Source organism: Miniopterus natalensis, chromosome 2 (genome assembly GCF_054644295.1).
Source record: "Miniopterus natalensis isolate mMinNat1 chromosome 2, mMinNat1.hap1, whole genome shotgun sequence".
NCBI classification, from domain to species: Eukaryota; Metazoa; Chordata; class Mammalia; order Chiroptera; family Miniopteridae; genus Miniopterus; species Miniopterus natalensis.
The window spans coordinates 111,737,915-111,756,196 of NC_142082.1; the positions used below are offsets into that span (position 1 = coordinate 111,737,915).

At 33.7% G+C, this 18,282-nt stretch overlaps 1 pseudogene; it reads right to left on the reverse strand.

Moving 5' to 3' along the window:
* Nucleotides 1-203: 203 nt before the first annotated feature.
* Nucleotides 204-10,074, reverse strand: LOC107538878 (heterogeneous nuclear ribonucleoprotein A1-like; annotated as a pseudogene).
* Between the last annotated feature and the right edge of the window lie 8,208 nt (nt 10,075-18,282).

Consider the following 18,282-nt stretch of genomic DNA (forward strand, 5'->3'; position numbering starts at 1 on the left):
AGAAACTAAAATAACCTGTTATACAATTAGTCACAAAGACAGTCCTTGAGTTTTTTGCCCATTCACATGAGTACTGTCTAAAACATGTCTTCTTTGTAGCAGCTAGGCCCTGCCCCACTGTGCTTGGCTGAGTTCACAAATATGTTATAAGCTGTAGTTTCTCTGGCTCTCCTCCCCTACTAAGCTTTGTTTCCTGGCGGTAATTAAAACCTCCTGCCACCGCCATAGCTACTACTGCTGCTGGAGCAGCCATACCCACCTTGGTTTCATGGCTTGGCAAAGTACTGACCTTCACCTCCATAGTGCCAGAGCTTCTCCCTCCAAAGTTTCCTTTTCTCATGGGTCCAAAAGTTGAAGTTTCATTGTTGTAATTGCCAAAATCATTATAGCTTCTGTCACCTCCAAAACTACTTCCATCATTACCAAATCCATGATAGCAAATCTCACTGCCACCATATCTACCACCACTACAGCTGCCACCAAAGCCACCTTCACCACTGAAATTTCCTTCAGACCAAAGTTGTCATTCTCACCCAAACTACCTCCATGACGATCACCAAAGTTTCCAAAACCACTTCCACCTCGTTAGCCGGATGAAGCACTAGCCATCTCTTGCTTAGCTAAGGCTTTCCCTAGTTCCAGCTGTGGCCATTTGCGGTATGGTATTTCTGAATGGCAATCTTGTCTACAGAGTTATGGTCATCAAAGGCTACAAAAGCAAAGTCTCTCTTCTGGTCACTGTCTCAGTCAGTTATGGTTTCAGTCTCTTTAATTTTCCCACACTGTTCAAAATAATCTCTTAGGTGATGTTCTTCAGTGTCTTCTTTCACACCACAAATATCTTTTTCACAGTTGAGAATCTTCTTAAGGCAGCCTCCTTTGTTTCCACAATTCTTCCATCCACCTCGTGTGACCTTGCAGTCATGGCTGCATGCATGTCCTCTACAATGACATAGAGGACAAACCCAAAGCCCCTGGAGAGCTTGGTGTTTGGATCTCTCAGCACCACACAGGCTGCAAGAGTTCCCGTTGCTCAGCATGGCTCCTCGGGCTCTCATTATCAGATGTTTCAAAGCTGATAAAAAGCATCTGCAGCTGTTTGGGCTCTTTAGGAGACTGACTTAGATATGAGGACTGCAGGAGAGGAGACTTTAACAATGCTCACTGGACCGCATCCACTGGCAGAACACATATATTTATTTTTAAGTCTGTATACGATAGATTTTTAATGAAGGTGTATCTTGGAAATTCATACTTCTAGGCAAGTGTTCTGAGTTCAACTTCTCAACTGGATATCTCAACTCTTTCCTCTATCAATTTTCCCACTATTATCATAAAATAAAAATTCTGGATTTTTATGTATATCACAAGAGCTTTAATTTATTTACCACAACTTACTACACCATTTCCAAAAAGCCTTTTTAATTTTCCCCTCGCTATTATAATGATGAAATGATTAAGTATTCTTGTGGTACTTAGAGAGATTTAATGTTTTCTCATTACCTAAAAATTTGGGTTAAAGTTCAGGAAGACATTTAAAAATTGTTATACAATACAAACCAGCCTCAAATAACTGAGAAGGAAAAATAGGCAGAAAATTAAGAAAATTGTTTCTTAAATATAAGCCCACATCATTGACCTTTAAAAATGAAGTTTTTAAATAATTTTCTTAAAATATTTCCTCAACTTTATGACAGATGGGATAGTTCAGTCTAAAGCTATACCTTGGATAGATTAATTTTCTACACATAAGCTAAAGTAATTTTATAAATTATCCAAGGAGTCAGACCCAAAATACAATGCACTAAGACAGCTGACTGATAAAACATGTCTGATGCAGAAGTATTTTTCAACAAGTTGTTACCTTCAAGTTTAAAAGACTGTAAAGTATCTTAAAGTCTTTATCATAGAAGTTCAAGGTGTCTAAGATTCCACCTTGAATGCTAAAATGCTAAGGCTGTGCCTTATATTTCCATAAGTTAAGTAACATAAAGAAGCTTAAATATTATATTTACACACAATAATGGTTTTAGCACATCCTCTAATTTTTCCAACGTTTCCTGATGCATCATGTCTGAATAGTAGAAACGAACTAAAGTTAGAGCCTGAGAATATTTTTTCAAAGTATATTTTTGTTCTCCATAAGTAGAAGCATGGTTCAGTTACTCTCTAAATTACACTTAGAAATGTGTGTGTGTGTTTGAGTACCTATATGCCTCTCTCTGTTATGTTTTTCCCAAGGAGAAGCATTTCCTCTCTTGGGTTTTTGTTTGTTGTTGCATAAAATATTTTTGGAATTCTGGCTTCACTAATCTTTTAAATTCTCTATCCTCAACTCTTGGGAACGAGTTTCGGTTTAGTATTCTTAGCCATACAGAAAAATACCATAAAGCATAATGATTTTTGCAGTAATTGATTCCTAGGCCACGTAAAACTATAATGTGAATAAAAGCTAATGTTATGTAGAATATTGAAAGTATTTTCAGATTTCTTTTCATGTTTTAATATATGATCAACAAATACTTAATATGTAGATGCTCAAGGACTGCCAGGAAGCATTGCCAAAGGCAACAATATAGCTCAGATTTGGTGAGCTTCTTTTCAAAAGTAACTTTAAGGAGATAGGTGGCTTCTCCTTCTCTGTGTTAAATCACTGAATAGATTCTTAAAAAGCAATATATTCTTTAAATAATCTCTTTAAAAATTCTAAAATACAGTCTCTGTATTTTTAACATTTATATTTCACATTGGAGATCAGCAGTGAGGCAGACTAATAGGAATGTATCTACTAAAAAATAACAACCCACTATTAACATTAAAAATTTATAGTTTAATATGAGTACAGTGTCACAGATGTTTACAATGAGTTATCAGCAAAGAAATTAATAATGGTCAATTTGTACTCAACATTTCAAAAAAGATTGAATTATGTAATTTCATAAACTTGATAGGTATAATGGTTTTGCTCTCAGTGTTCAAGTTCTGTCCTTGAAGATTGATTTGCCACTATAATTACTGTCGACTTTCTGTTCATCATTGCTCCTTTTCTATATTTGGCAGACCTATCTCACATAGGGAATAGAGCTTATTTATGAGGTAAGAGTCACTGTTGAATAAGGACTCTTGGCCTCAAAATAATGAATGTTTATAATGGAAATAAGAAATAAAGAACTTCAGAAATAGAATAACACAATTTAGTGTTAAAAATGATAATAACTATTCATTTTAGAGGTAATCTAGCATATAATCCCTTTATTTTATTAGTGAGAGCAAAGGATCCATAAAAGTTATCTGACTTGCTCAAGATCACAAAGTTTGTGGCAGGCAGTGTTAAAAATTGAGTGTCTTGACTAACAAGAGTAGGATGACCACCTGTTTACTGTGGCCATCTACCAAAAATTAGCCATGTTTATGTCACTTTATCCATGTAATTAGTCATTCAACGAACAGTTATATGAATTCATTTTTACTCAAGGCTGTATCAGATAAATAAAAATATACAACATTTTTGGTTAGCCTCAGGGAGAGTTTACATTATGAAATTTCAGGTAGAATGTGTTATTCACACAGAAGGGGTCCAAATTTGTCCAGGAGTTTGAAAATAAATAAATTCCAAAAAAATCCCCCACCAATTTTGAGTGTTGAATCAAAGAATATTTTCTTCTACTTAAACCCACATTCAATTCAAATGGACTTAGTTTCTTTTATAAAGTCTATTTACATTTTTATAAATGAAATGATATGACATCTTAGGTTTGCTTCAAAATAATCTAGTATGGGTTATGTGGGGCCTGGGTGGGGATATGGAGGGAACAAGATTGCTGATGGTTCCATATGAATTTATTATAACATTTTTCTCTATAATAATTCAAGTATTTTCATAATAATTAGTTAAAAATATATATTTCTCCAATTATTTTAATGTTATTTGAGCAGTTACTAACCAAACATTAGAGATCTTAAAATAAACATAATCCCATTGTTCAGCTAACAGCACATCTTCCTGACTTCCTTCCTCCATAATGGGCTCTTGTCCTGCATTTGTCTCTTTAAAATGCCACCAGACATAGAAACAGTGTCTTCTTATTTGTAGTATTGTTTTTATTTTTCTGTATTTTTCAGATTTTTCAACTCTAGGGGAATGTTCTACCCACTTTCAAGATGATTGTGAAATGTGAGAGATACTGAAGATGAAAGCACTTTGCAAGCTGTGAAAAGTTTAAAAATGTTAGTCATCATTATGATAAAGACGATCATAATGATGAAGACAATGACAATGCTCTAATTGATTGTCTTTCTATTTTATCTCACACGGTTGCATATGCAATTAATGTTCCTATTAAATCGGCGTTGATGTTGACCAGTTGCTTATAGCAATGCTGTAAATCAATGGAATTCTGATAATGACTTTCATTTAAAGTTAAATGAACATTGGTAAATTCCAAATATGCATTTGAATATTCTTTGTTATGCCTAAACTAAAATTAAAAGAAAAAAAAGCCACAATATTTTATTAAATCTCAAGATAGAGTATGACTCATTTTAATTCTGAAACATTTTTTTTTTAAATCCTAGAGGAATTTATTGGAAGTTGGAGGCCCTCTATTAAAGGTCATCACTTATATTAATGGAAAAACTAACATTTATATTAATTTTATTTTCTATTTTGATTCTTCTCAGAAACTCAGGTAACAATTTGTAATGTGATTTTTCCATACTGTAAGGGAATTTTCTAAGCTGCCTAAAGTCTATTCTCAGGGAAAGGAAGTGAAAACTTTTCTTCTGTCCATTTCATTCATTCTCCAGTGTTCTTTTCATAATTCCTCAAGGAACCTAACTGAAATAGAGCTATTCTACAATGATGCAGTGATATAGTTAGCACAATCTACTTTCATTACCCTCAATTCTACCTTACTTAACATAATGTAACATGAAGGGCACTAATATGTATATTTTACAGTGAAATGATTTATTCCTAAATTTAAGAACACTAAGCAAATTATTTTTAAAGTTCATATTTAAAATGTATGAATTTATATTAGATAACAAACATAACCCTATTGGTGAAGATAAAGTGGAATCAAATAATAAGACAGTATCAGTTAGATTACTCAACTCACAATTAGCACTGAAAAGTGAGAAGAATTTTTTAAACCTAAATTAAATAACTGAATCATTTCACATATGATAGTTACTGCCTAAAAGTTTGAAAAAGTTAATAGAACTGTTTCTTACTTTGCAATCCTGTAATTCACTTTTAAAATGTAGTTTAAAATATTAATTAAAATATTTTAAAATCTGTTGTATTTGTTTGTATACAGTAGCAGATACAACAGGTTTACATGTTAATATATTTCCATACTTGCATCTCATCTTTAAAAACAAAATACAGTTAACAGCAATAGCCTCACCATCATCTCATTCTTTGACCTTTTCAGAAGTAATCGTAGCCTGATACCAGCATACGCCCTCTCTGTGCCTATTTTTATACTCTTACATATATGTCTATACCATCGACAATAGTGTTTTGTTGTTTTAAATTTTATGTAAGTGAATTTATCTCATACACAGCACTTCATTTCCTCAATTCCCCCAAATCATAAGTAAAATCACAGTGCAGGCAGGTAGATGACATGTTTAGCTAGCTGTATTCAGAGTACATCTCAAAAGTAGCTCTCTTTCTTGTCAACTTTTCATAAAAAATATTTAAGAACATAAAACAAGAAAGGTTAATATAAACATTCATCACTTGTGATACTTAACTTGTAGCCAAACCTGTAGCTTTCACAATCCAGTTAATAATTATTCACTCTCTGGGTTTGTCTTAAGCAGCATGGAGGTGCTAGAGGAATGCAGTGTGTGAGAAATTATTAGGGTCTGATGAAACACAAGCAACCAAGTCAGTGACTTGGCATTAAATTCATTTCTTTCTTCTCTGAACTGGTAAAGTGAGTGTATGGGGAGATGTGGATCTGACACCTGCTTCATTCAATTTCATTATATAACTGAAAAAAGAAAGCAGGGGAGTGAGCTTACCATTACAAATTGGTGTAAAGCAAATGTTCTTTGGAAGTCAATTATATGGAATTTGAGACATATTTTGCCATAGACATAATGTTATACACAATGGGTATTACCCATTCAGCACAGGAAGGCTATAATTCATATCATGAGTCCATGGTTTAGAACTGTATTCAAAGTATAAAAGGGCTACCAGAAAATCCATGCTTATAGGAGGAAATGAAATATGATATCCAATTTGAGTTTCTGGGCACATTTACACCCCTTCAGCGATGGATCAGAAACTTCTGTCCACAGCCTCTGTTTCCACCAAGCACCACAAGTAAGATATCAAATGCTGGTACTGATTGATAGCACTTGGGGTCAAAAATTCACAAGTAACTTGAGAGTTAGCAGCTGGGGTTGACAACTCTTTGATGAAAGGTAATTCGAGAAAAAAAATCAGGGAATGAGGCTCCAGGAGAAAAATCCTAAGGAATTAGGGTCTCAGGGCCCCCCGATACCATGTTTCTCCACCTTGAAATAGTTTACCCATCACCACCTTTCTCTTATGTCACTTGCTTTGGGAATTGGCCTCCTGTTTCCTCTTTCATTCTTTCCCTCTTCCTTCTGACAGGTATTTCCCATTCTTTCTTTTACTGTACAAAAGAAATTGGTCTGGTTACATGGCTCATTTTCAGAGTTGAATTCAAGGGCCATTTGGCCAATCCTTCATGAATGAAAGAGCTCTAATTCTGACTTCTATTTTTATCACCAAATAAGTTTATGCATACAAGCCAGGGGGATACACTAAAAGAACTGAAAGATGGTATTTATAGAACTTTAGTTGTTAAGCACTTAAAATATCACCATATTTACAATATTTTTTGTACTTTCTTGATTTTTAATATACTTGGATCTCAAAAGTATGTCTCAAGATTGATCTTTTCTTACCTCTGAAAAGGCATGTCCACACTCCACTATTCCTATAGACAAAAAAAATTGCTCTTTTAAACTTTCTTTTTGTAGTCATAATTATCATCTTCCTCTTATTTGGTTTTTTTGAAAGGGCACAATTCAGGAGATAACTCCTGGCATGAATGCCATTGCTTTCCCCCTGAAACTGGGAAAGACACCCCTAATTGATGAAGGTACTTTTTCTTGCTGAGACTACACTTTGAGTCTCAAACTTTTCTAAACTTAGCATCTCAAGAAGTCACTAGCAATTTATCAGTTAGCAAGTGAGGTGAACTATACTCGTGACCTCCAACTCACATCCTATAGAAAATATCAAACCATAAAAATCTGTTAAAATGAGTTTTTGAGTATACAAAGGGCTAAAGATTTAGTTGTATTTAAGAAGTAAAACAATGATCCTGTCTCTCTAAGGCATCAAATGAACTGAATATGAGGAATGCAAGATGTAGAATAATATTGGAGCAAATGAGTAAACTGAGAAAAATTGTATAGGGCATTGAAGTTGTTACTCCGAGAACTTAAAAGTGGGAAAGAGAGTCCCTGAGAAGATTAGTTTTAAGTTTGTTTTATTTTCCCCTACACTCTCTCGTTCACACCATTCCCATTCTTCCCAAAGTAGCATCCTTCTGGACCAGCCCTGTGTAATATTAGTGTTAGAATATTAGTGTTGATATGAAAGTAAGTGCTACTTAGAAGTAGCAGTCAGAGAAGAGAAAGGAAATCCCAAACAGCAATGGTGAAAAGAGAAGTGTAATCACTGCAGTCCTAGGAAAAACTTTTCATAAGAAGTTATTCATAAACAAATGGCATGCAGAGGACCATGAGCACCTGTAGTTCTTTGGAACCCAAAAAAGTACAATATCCTTTGTGAATGAGAATAAATTCTCTAAATATAATCCACTGTGTGTATCTATCTTGCTCTCCCTAAACACTGAAGGAGACATATGGTGAGATCTTGCAGCATGGTCCCTGACATCAGGTGATCTTCTTTAAAGGACAGAACAATTCTCTGACACCAAGTGTTCCTATTGTGGCTGCAGGAACCTGCAAAGTACTTCTTGTATCTTATGAGCACTGGAATTTCTGGTCAGTTACACAGCTGATAAAATAGGGCACACCACAATAGACAGATAAGTGAGAGGGAAAAATCTTTCATGTTACTGTTATTTTTAAAAGAAAATTAAAATAGTTGAACAGCAAACATAGGGTGCTAAGTGCTATAAGAGGTAAACCCCAAATCATAGAAGCTTAACATAAATGAAGTTTATTCTACTTGAGCATTCAGGAACCTTGGCTTGTTCTTGTTGAATCTCCATGCTCAATACAGATTCCCAGGCCACTCTGTAGGTGATCTCAGTTAGATTGCCAGAGGGGAAACAATCATTGTAGGTTCACTGTGAAGGCCTTTTTGGTCCAAATATGGAAGTGGTTCATATCTCTTATGCTGCATTCTATTGGCTTGAGCTTAGTCACATGAACATAGCTAAATACAGGGTGGCCTGAGAAATGCAATCTAGCTGAGTGTCCAGAAGTCAGAGAAAATGAATTTTCACGAACACCCAACAGTCTCATCCATACCTTACTGTAGGCCTACTATGTGCTATAAACTGTGCTAAAAAGCCTCCTTGTGTTTCTCATCTAGTCATCACAACAACTTAAAATGGATAGTATCTCCATTTTATAGATATATAAATTGAATATTATTTGGACTTGATCAGTACTATCTAGCATCAGAGCTAGAACTTGTGGTGAATTTCAGTCCAGGGACAGCTGCAATAAAAGTATTAAGAGAACATGTTTAAATATAACTTGATGGGAATAACCCCTGGAAGTCTGCATTCAGTAGCTTTGGCTTAAAGCCCAGTAATTATAAGTGATATAGATATAGATAGATATAGATAGATGATATAGATATAGAGGATACAGATATAGATATATATTATATAGATGACATATATATAGATATATAGATGTATAGATATAGATAGATTTAGATGATATAGATTTATATATATATATAGATAGATAGATGATAGATAGATGATGATAGATGATAGATAGATATAGATGATAGATAGATAGATGATAGATAGATGATGATAGATGATAGATAGATGATAGGTAGATGATAGATGATAGATGATAGATGATAGATAGATAGATAGATGATAGATAGATAGATAGATAGATAGATAGATAGATAGATAGATAGATGATAGATAGATAGATGATAGATAGATAGATAGATAGATAGATAGATAGATAGATAGATAGATAGATAGATAGATGATAGATGATAGATAGATAGATAGATAGATAGATAGATAGATAGATAGATAGATAGATGATAGATGATAGATAGATAGATAGATAGATAGATAGATAGATAGATAGATAGATAGATAGATAGATAGATAGATATAGATAGATAGATGATAGATAGATATTAAAACTCCCTAGGTGGTTCTATATATGGCTAGAATTGGGACCAGGTGCTCTCTGTTTTCCTGAAATTAACCACTGAATGGGCCTTACAGGGACATCAAAATAAGCAGTAATCAATTGCTCTCAGAGGGCATAAACAATAGCATCAGACCATTCCCTCTTTTTTAAAATCTTTTATTAAACATGAAGACAGCATCTGAAGTATTCAGTAGCTCCTCAGGAAAAAATGGGTACATGATAATGATGTTTGAATGGTGGCATTTGTCCATATGGGAGTGAAATGACAGATATAGTAATTTTAAATGACATTAATCACTGAGCAGCCATAAAATAATAAGTTTGGTAAGGACAACCAGATCATTATTCAGCTGGTGGCAGTTGAATTTGTATCCTCAAAAGCTCCCACTGTTTTGTTTTCGAAGATGAGTCTCTTTCTTAAAACACTATGAAAATTAGCATGACTGGAAGTGGTTAGACAAAGTTTTCCTAATTTCTCCAAACTAGAAGTGTACACTATACTTTGCCATCTTCCCCTAGATAATGGTTCTCCTGGAAATCTCGGATAAATGCAGAGACTTTGCTACAGGACATTTCCCATTTTGAGTTCTTTGATATTAGTGTAATCTCCCACTGTTCATCTTCAGAGTACATCTGGACTCTTAATCTAACATTGTTCTGTGGCAATTCAAATAGCAAAGCCTTCTCCAGGACTGATTCTATTAGTCTTTGTGAGCCCCACAAGTAAACACAAAATTTCAAAGTTAGGCCTTAACTGATACCATGGAAAGGGGTTCAGAACAGGCCTCCCCAGGATATGCCACTTCGGCTTGAGAATAATTTCAAACTGAAGGCAATCGAGACCCTACGGGCTCAAGCAAAACTTTTACCTCTTCCTTAAAGAATTTAAATTGGGAGTCTTGCTCATAATAAGATTTATCACAAGAATTAAATTTTTATAACCTATATGTATGGCAGGGCAAACATCTAATCGCAGAACATCTGTTCCTATTAACGTCCTGTGGATTGCCCTCCTCCCTTTGAAGTCCCAGGCCCCTATCCTATTCCTTGGCTCAAGATGGCACATGTGCCTCCCTCCAGCTTTCTATCTTTGAAATTGTCATGTGTATGGGGTTCCTGTACGTATGAAATTAAATGTGTTCTTTTTCCTGTTAATCTGTCTCATGTTAACTTGATTATTAGACCAACCAAAAAAACAACCTGTGCAGAATAGAATAAAAGTATTCCTCCTAACACATGTATAAGTATATATGTATGTAAATATAAATTCTAAATTGCCAAACACAAACACACAGTTGGAGAGTGCAAATACCTTTAGATTACCAGCTATTATTTAAGTCCAAATTTATTAAGTTATAAAACTCCAGAATGAGAATGATTTACATAGTTTCCTCCATTTAATTTCAACTGGGTTCAGGAAACTTTGATGCTTGCTAAAATGCTTATTCAGCATGCACATATGTGTGCACATTTGGGAAACGCTTAATATAGGCCATTATTTGAAATTACAGATAGCTCACTTAATAAAAATGCAAAATCTGCTGTTCTCTTTGTCTTTTAAAAATTATTTCCATGTGTTGTAATTTAGCATGGTGTAATTTGTTTGGAAAATTAAAGTAATAAAACCTTAGTTTGCTGTGTTTCTGAATGGTGGCAATGATTGTCTCAGTGGGTGGCTGCAAATGTGGGGAGAAGTCATTGTCAAGATATTCAGACAGAATAAATACTATTTACTGAGGGTTAATGCATAAGAACTAATAATAGACATATTGTTGCATGAAAAAATTACATCCCTAGGAAAACTTGAACAGTTAGCTCAGTGTAGTTAGCATGCATATACTTTCCTTCTAAACCACTAAAATAACCTGCTGGAAAAAAGAATCCAGAGCAGTCTTCTCTTTGTCACATTACTGTATTGCATTATCTGAGGTTATGTGGTAGACTATGAAGTTAATAGTAATTAATGATGATTATAATCATTGGATTATTAATATTTTAGAAACATGATAAAATGACTATTGTAATCATGTCAAACACCATGATCATATGTAATTGTGATAATGCTGGCTATTATTTTAGGAATTTAGATAATTAGTGCATAATAAGAGATCAGTTGGGGCAATTGCAAAATGAGTGTGTGAGTATGCATGTAAGAGGAACATTTGTAAAGGGCAAAGCTAATCAGCTGGAAAGAAACTTTCTACAACTGTTTGTTCTCAGACCTTCTTCTGCAGAGAGTTTTGTATTTTTCCAATGCAAGATTTCCTAAAAAGAGCAAGATTTTGGAAATATCCCTTGGATCTATAAAGTTCCAATTGCTAAGGCTCAGAAACCTTCTGTCAAGATCTAAAGTGCTGAGATTTAGAACTATCGGCATGGATAAAAGACAAAGATGTATTTTCTTAAGATCCCATACCTTTTTTTTTCTGTGATGAATCCTCTCAAAACTACAGATGAGCTTCTCTTCACTTTATAAGAATTTGGTCAAGATTGGTATTCATGATCCTATTAAATGGTGAATACATGAGTTAGACTAATCAGCACTTCATGCTAAATTTTTTAATTAATCCCACAACAGCCTTATAAGATCAGTAATATTATGAAACCCATTTTACTGAAGAGGAAAGAGAGATATAAATTTGTTAAGTAGCTTGTCCAAGGATGCATAGTTCACAAGTAGCAAAGTTGTTATCGAACCCAGGCAGGTGGATTCCAGAATTCAAAGCCAATGCAAGTTCTCTTTACTACTGTACATGGAATTTAAGAACTATACAGGCAGGGAAGCATAGTGTGAGCTTCATAGGTTTCTGATCCTTCTGCATAAGCCATACAAGGTTGGTAGCTGAGATTATGGTCTGAAACAGAGGGAGGTCCATCAAGAAAGTAACATGAGAGTAAGAGTAAAAAAAAGTTGTTAGAGGATAAGTATTAATGACAGAACATTTAAAACACATACAAAATCTGAGATTAAAAGTACAAATAAAAAACGAAAGTCAAGAGCTAGAAGAACAGGTATGTGTGAGCAAGATGCAAGGTGAAAACAAGGTGAAGGCATTCAGAATGGTAAGAGTAATCAGGGCTAGTGTCACAAGAACGACTCTTATGAGGTGTTTGTTCTCTTTAGGTGATACATAGGTGAATTAATTGCAATATGTAGTAAAATAAGAAGTAATTAACTAAATTAAAAATTGGGATTTTTTTTACTCAGTACTGATTTGTCTCCAATGTTTATTCCTGATATTCTATATTTCAAAAAATAATAGATGTATAAATTGACTGAATAAAACCCATGATTGTATAACTGCTGAATAATCATAGAAAAGTAAGAGTTGGCAGGAAATTCATGTTCTTTTGGACAGCTCACACAAATCTACAAAATCATAAATAAACCATACATGAAATTAATTTATTTTTACTTTAACTTTATTTTTCTTCAGCGTTAGTATACTTTTTTTATTATTACTAGTTTTAATGGGAAAAATACATACTCTTCTTTATAAAATACTTACCTACTGCATCCTTACTTATGAGCCTTTCCTTACATGAGTGCTGTCCCCCTTCCTCACAGGTTATCCTTGTCCCTTTTGTTTCCAGTTTCAGATCAAACTGATGCTATTCAGACGAAATTTTCCTTGACCATCCCAATGCAGACTGACCTCTTTTTTGTCTGAATGTAAAAAGAAATATCAACTTACAATTTAGAAAATGCAGTTTTGCCCAGTCGGGCGTGGCTCAACGATTGAGCATCGACCTAGGATCTAGGAGATCGGGGTTCGATTCCCAGTCAGGGCACATGCCCGGGTTGTGGCCTCGATCCCCAGTCGGGGCCGAGCAGGAGACAGCTGATCAATGACTCTCATCATTGATGTTTCTCTCTCTCTCTCTTTCCCTCCTTTCCTCTCTCTGAAATCAATAAAGGTATGTTAAAAAAAATAGAAAATGCAGTTTTTATATGTTCTATTGCCTCAACTAAATTGTAAGCATTTGAGGAGGACTCAGAATAATTCGATATCTTTCTTTGTGTACACAAATGGTCCTGGATTTAGAAATGTTTGACTTTATGATGTGCTACATATTCTGTATAAAGTACTACACATTCTGTAGAAACCATACTTTGAACTTTGAATGTTTTCCCTTGGGCTGGTGATATAAGGTAGGATGCTCTCTAGATGCTGGGCAACAGCAGGGAGTCATAGCTCCCAGTCTCCCAGAGAGGAAACAATTGCTACTCCAACAGTGTACTTTCTCACCAGTGTTTTGGGGATATTGTGTTTTGTGTTTCCACATGTTATCATGTCTACAAAATGCCCATCTGCATCTCCTGTTTCTGGTGAAAAGACAAGGAAGGCAATAACTCTTTAACATGAAACTCAAGACAATTGCCCAACTGAAGACTAATGTATGTGTTTTGAGCATGTTTAAGGAAGGTTGGGCTATGTTATAATGTCCGGTAGGTTAGGTAAGTTAAGTGTATTAAATGCATTTTTATTTACATTTTCAACTTAAAATGGGTCTATCTAAATATAACCCCATCATAATTCAAGGAACATCTGTATATTGATTGACTAAGGTAAAATTTACTGAATTACTTTAATCAAGTATCGTTTACCGAATACTCACCAGGTATCAGTTTTTAGATACTAGGTTAGAGGGAATAAAGACAGTGCATCTCCATTAATAGTCAGCCTGGCTCTGCTTTGTGATCTACATTCCAGGACCCAGGCTGACAAAACAGACTATCTGATCACTATAGCAGAGGGAAAGGAAACAGCAAACATAGCAAATCATAAGCCGACTTTCAAGCTTCTCCCAAAAATCACGCACAGCATTCCCTCCCCCAGTTCTACAAAGCTAGGATATATCTTTCTGGGGGCTGGAGGCAAGGAAGGGAAGATAACTCAGAGAGGGAATGTTTAGTGAATTGTAACACAAGTTACCTAATGGATAGAGACATGTAATGCTAATGATAATTGCTGTCAGAGAGGTATACATAGCGTCCTCTAGGAAGCTACCCACAGTGGACAGAGTCAAATAACCTCCTATCAGCACTGGGAGAGATGTTAAAAACCATCTAATCCAACAATCTATTCAAGGCAATCAATACATGCTTGTTGGTAAAGATTTTTAAAAGTATAAAAAGCAATAAATATGTATGATGGCATGGGATCATTTTCTCCAGATAAGATACTTTATTTTTTAATGTGAGAATTGATATGTGAAAGAATAATCTATTCCAGAAAATTATTTTGGAATTCTACAAACATAATGTATAGATTGCGAACTTTCTTTACCCACAGAATTTTGTTAGATCAATGTTAATATCTGAAATTATCTTTATGAAAGCATTAATGATAATTTAATAACTGTGCCAACACATAAAAGCTCATGCAACTGAATTTTAAATGGCTGATTAGTACCTTTATTATGCTAAAATACATCTGTTCACTCTCTCAAAGCACATAGTGAAATCTGAAAATCTATTTTTACCAATACAGCACTCTCTTTTATATAAATTTCACTATCATTCTTTTTCCATAATAAAACAAGCTATGTTCTTTGTATAATAGTCATCTGCAATCTGTTTATAAAAATTTAGTTGATATCTTCTATTTATTTGCTAATCATAAGTCCATGTAATATAATATTACAAGTTTCAACAATAAAGATATTCTTACTTTTTATATTTTTTGTTGTGTAGAAAAACTCATTCAAGTAGAGCACAAGCTTGATGTAGTAATGGAAACTCTAATGCTGTAAATTTCAATTAGATTTTCCTATAAAACTATTGAAATTAATCTAAAATTATAACCATTCAGTTTTAAAAATAATAGAATATGAAAGAAAAATACAGTCTGGTAGACAATAGTCATTTTATTGATTCTTACCCACATAATTTTGCTAGACCAATATTAATATCTCAGATTCCTGTCCAAAGAACAGATCAGTTCATGTCTATGGATGGGCAGGTCCTTCTCTAGCCCTGGAAGGTGACATGGTAGAACTGGACTACAGACCAGGGTTCTGTTCCACCAAATAGGTGCACATTTAAGGTTTAGATCCAGCTGTAATATTAACCCTGTTTGGGGGCTGGTGCTCTCCCAACCAATGAGGCCCTCCTGTGATGGAGGCCAAGGTTCTCGTGGCCAAAAGACTTGGCTACCAGTCATCATCATGCAGCTTGGAGGCATTAGAACCATGGGGTCAGGTTTACTTGAGAAGAACCTGCTTTATACAGCTCTGCTTGCTGCTTGTAAATTGCCACAAAATGTGACCAGCATGGCAGATTGTGCAACTTCTTCTTCTTCTCTTTCTGCAAGTTTTTATAAAACAATCTATTTACCATGGCTCAAGTACTAAACACGTATACAAAATACCCTAAACAAAATATTAGCAGCTTAAATCCATCAATATAAAAAAAGTTAATAAATCACAACTGCACTATATTTGTCTCTCGAATTTAAGGTAAGTATAGTATTCAAGCATCAGTCAATATAATTAGCCATGGTAAGAGCTTAAAGTAGATAAAATCATACAATTTTTTAAAAAATTACAGGGGGAAAAAACATGGCTCAACATTCATTCGTGATAAAAATTATCAGTAAATAGGAAAAGAAAGGAGCTTAATTAGATAAAAAATATTAACAAAAATTTTGTATCAAATATCATCCTCATGTTAAAACCTTGGAAGCTTTCACTTTAAGATAAAAAGACAAAAATGCATATCACTATTTATATTTAACTTTATACTATCAATCTTAGTGCAATAAGTCAAGGAAAAGAAATAAAATGCAGATGTATTAAAAGGAATGAAAAGGCTGTTATCTGTAATTTGCCATAACGATGATTGTTTATTTAATAAATCCATAAAGATCTATGGTAATTTAATAAAGTCAATGATCAATAAGAAAACAATAAGCTATTGCATTTTTGTGTACCAACAACAAAAAATGAAATTCCTAAAAATAGACCAGTAAGAGCAAGACTTTGGTACAAATTCTCTAAAGTATTATTTAAAAAAAATCAAAAACCTAAAAATCAGACACTACACCATGTTCATGTTTGGAAAACTTACAGCTTTAAATATGCCAATTGTCCTCAAATAGAAGCAATGCAATCACAATCACAATCCCAACATCTGGGAGAAAAATAATCATCTAATTCTAACATTTATATAGAAATGCAAAAGGCAAAGAATAGTCAAGACATTCTAAAAGAACTATGTAGAATCACTTGTTTTCCCAGATATAAGAGCTCCCATATATTATAAAATTATGATAATTAAGTTAAGGTAGCACATAATTATGTAAAGGATCAATACTTAGACTGGTAATGATGAATAAAAAGCCCAGAAAAGACCTATGCATGAAAGGAAAGTTGTTTGTTCTGTATGAAATAAATTGAATACTTTAGAAAGACTCAAAGCTAGATCTCTAAAAAGATATTGTTACTGAATTAGATGTGGGGAAGGACATGTAAAAGGCATGTAAGAAAAGATTAAAATCTGGGAGCATTCTCCAATCAGATTACTTTATTATTACTATTATTATTATTGTTCAAAATATTACAAATGTTCCCTTTTCTCCCCATTGAGCCCTTCCACCCTGCACCCACCCCCTCCCCAGTCCCTTACCACACCATTGTCCATGTCCCTGGGTTGTGGATATATGCATATAAATTATTTGGTTAACCTCTTTCCCCCTCTTTCTCCCAACCTTCCCTCTGAGATTCGTCAGTCTGATCCATGCATCCATGTCACTGAATCTATTCTGCTCATCAGTTTATTAAGTTCTTTATCCCACATATAAGCGAGATCATGTGATACTTGTCTTTCTCTGCCTGGCTTATTTCACTTAACATAATATTCTCCAGGTCCCTCAATACTGTCCTAAATGGTACAAGATCCTTCTTCTTTACAGCTACATAGTATTCCATGGTGTAAGTGTCCCACAATCAGATTACTTCTTAAATTTCTTTATATTTTTGCTTTTCTTTAGAAAAACCCAAACTGGAAATTATACAGAATGCATTAACATAAAGTAAAATAAAAATACCCTGATGTGGAGATGATGTCATCAAAGGATTCATACTCAAGTCAAACTTTGACACTAAGTCAGTAAGTTTTAATAAATAAATGTGTAATTATCTACTGTAGATTAAGTTTACCTTATTATGTTTGTTTTCCCCCTTAATTTATCTTCATGATTTTTTAATTTTATTAACTAATTACCAGCTTCTTATCATGTATTTAAATGCTTATAATAAAAACATACATATAAGCAAAACCAAATTTGGATTAGGTGACATCTATAGATTTGTATTTTGTTTTGACTGCAAATTAAATATATCTGATAAAGTTTCTTTGGTACAGAAAAACTGATGTGGAGAGAAATATTTTCTTAGAATGTTAGTTTTCAATAACATATACATAAGATGTGATTTAATTTTCGATTGAACAAGAGTATTGTTTTGTAACTAAAAACTCTGAACAGAACCATTTAATTTCACATAAAATAAGATAATCTCAGGCTTTTTTAAAGCACAACTTTCCTGCCTCCTTATATTTTATCTCATGTTTACTTATATGCTTCTGTTAATTAAGAACTGATTTTTAAAATAACATTTTTCCTAATGCTCCATGAAGTTATTTTTTCTTAGAAAAGATGAGGAAGTATTTTTTACCAGATTTTTTTCTCATTAACACTTTTTTAATGAAATAAATTTATTTTTAAAATAATATGGATACATGGCATATTTATATAAATTGGACAATTAAAATATGCAGAATATATAATGCTTAGTTATATATAGTATAAAAACAGCCATTAATATCTTGCTGTATAT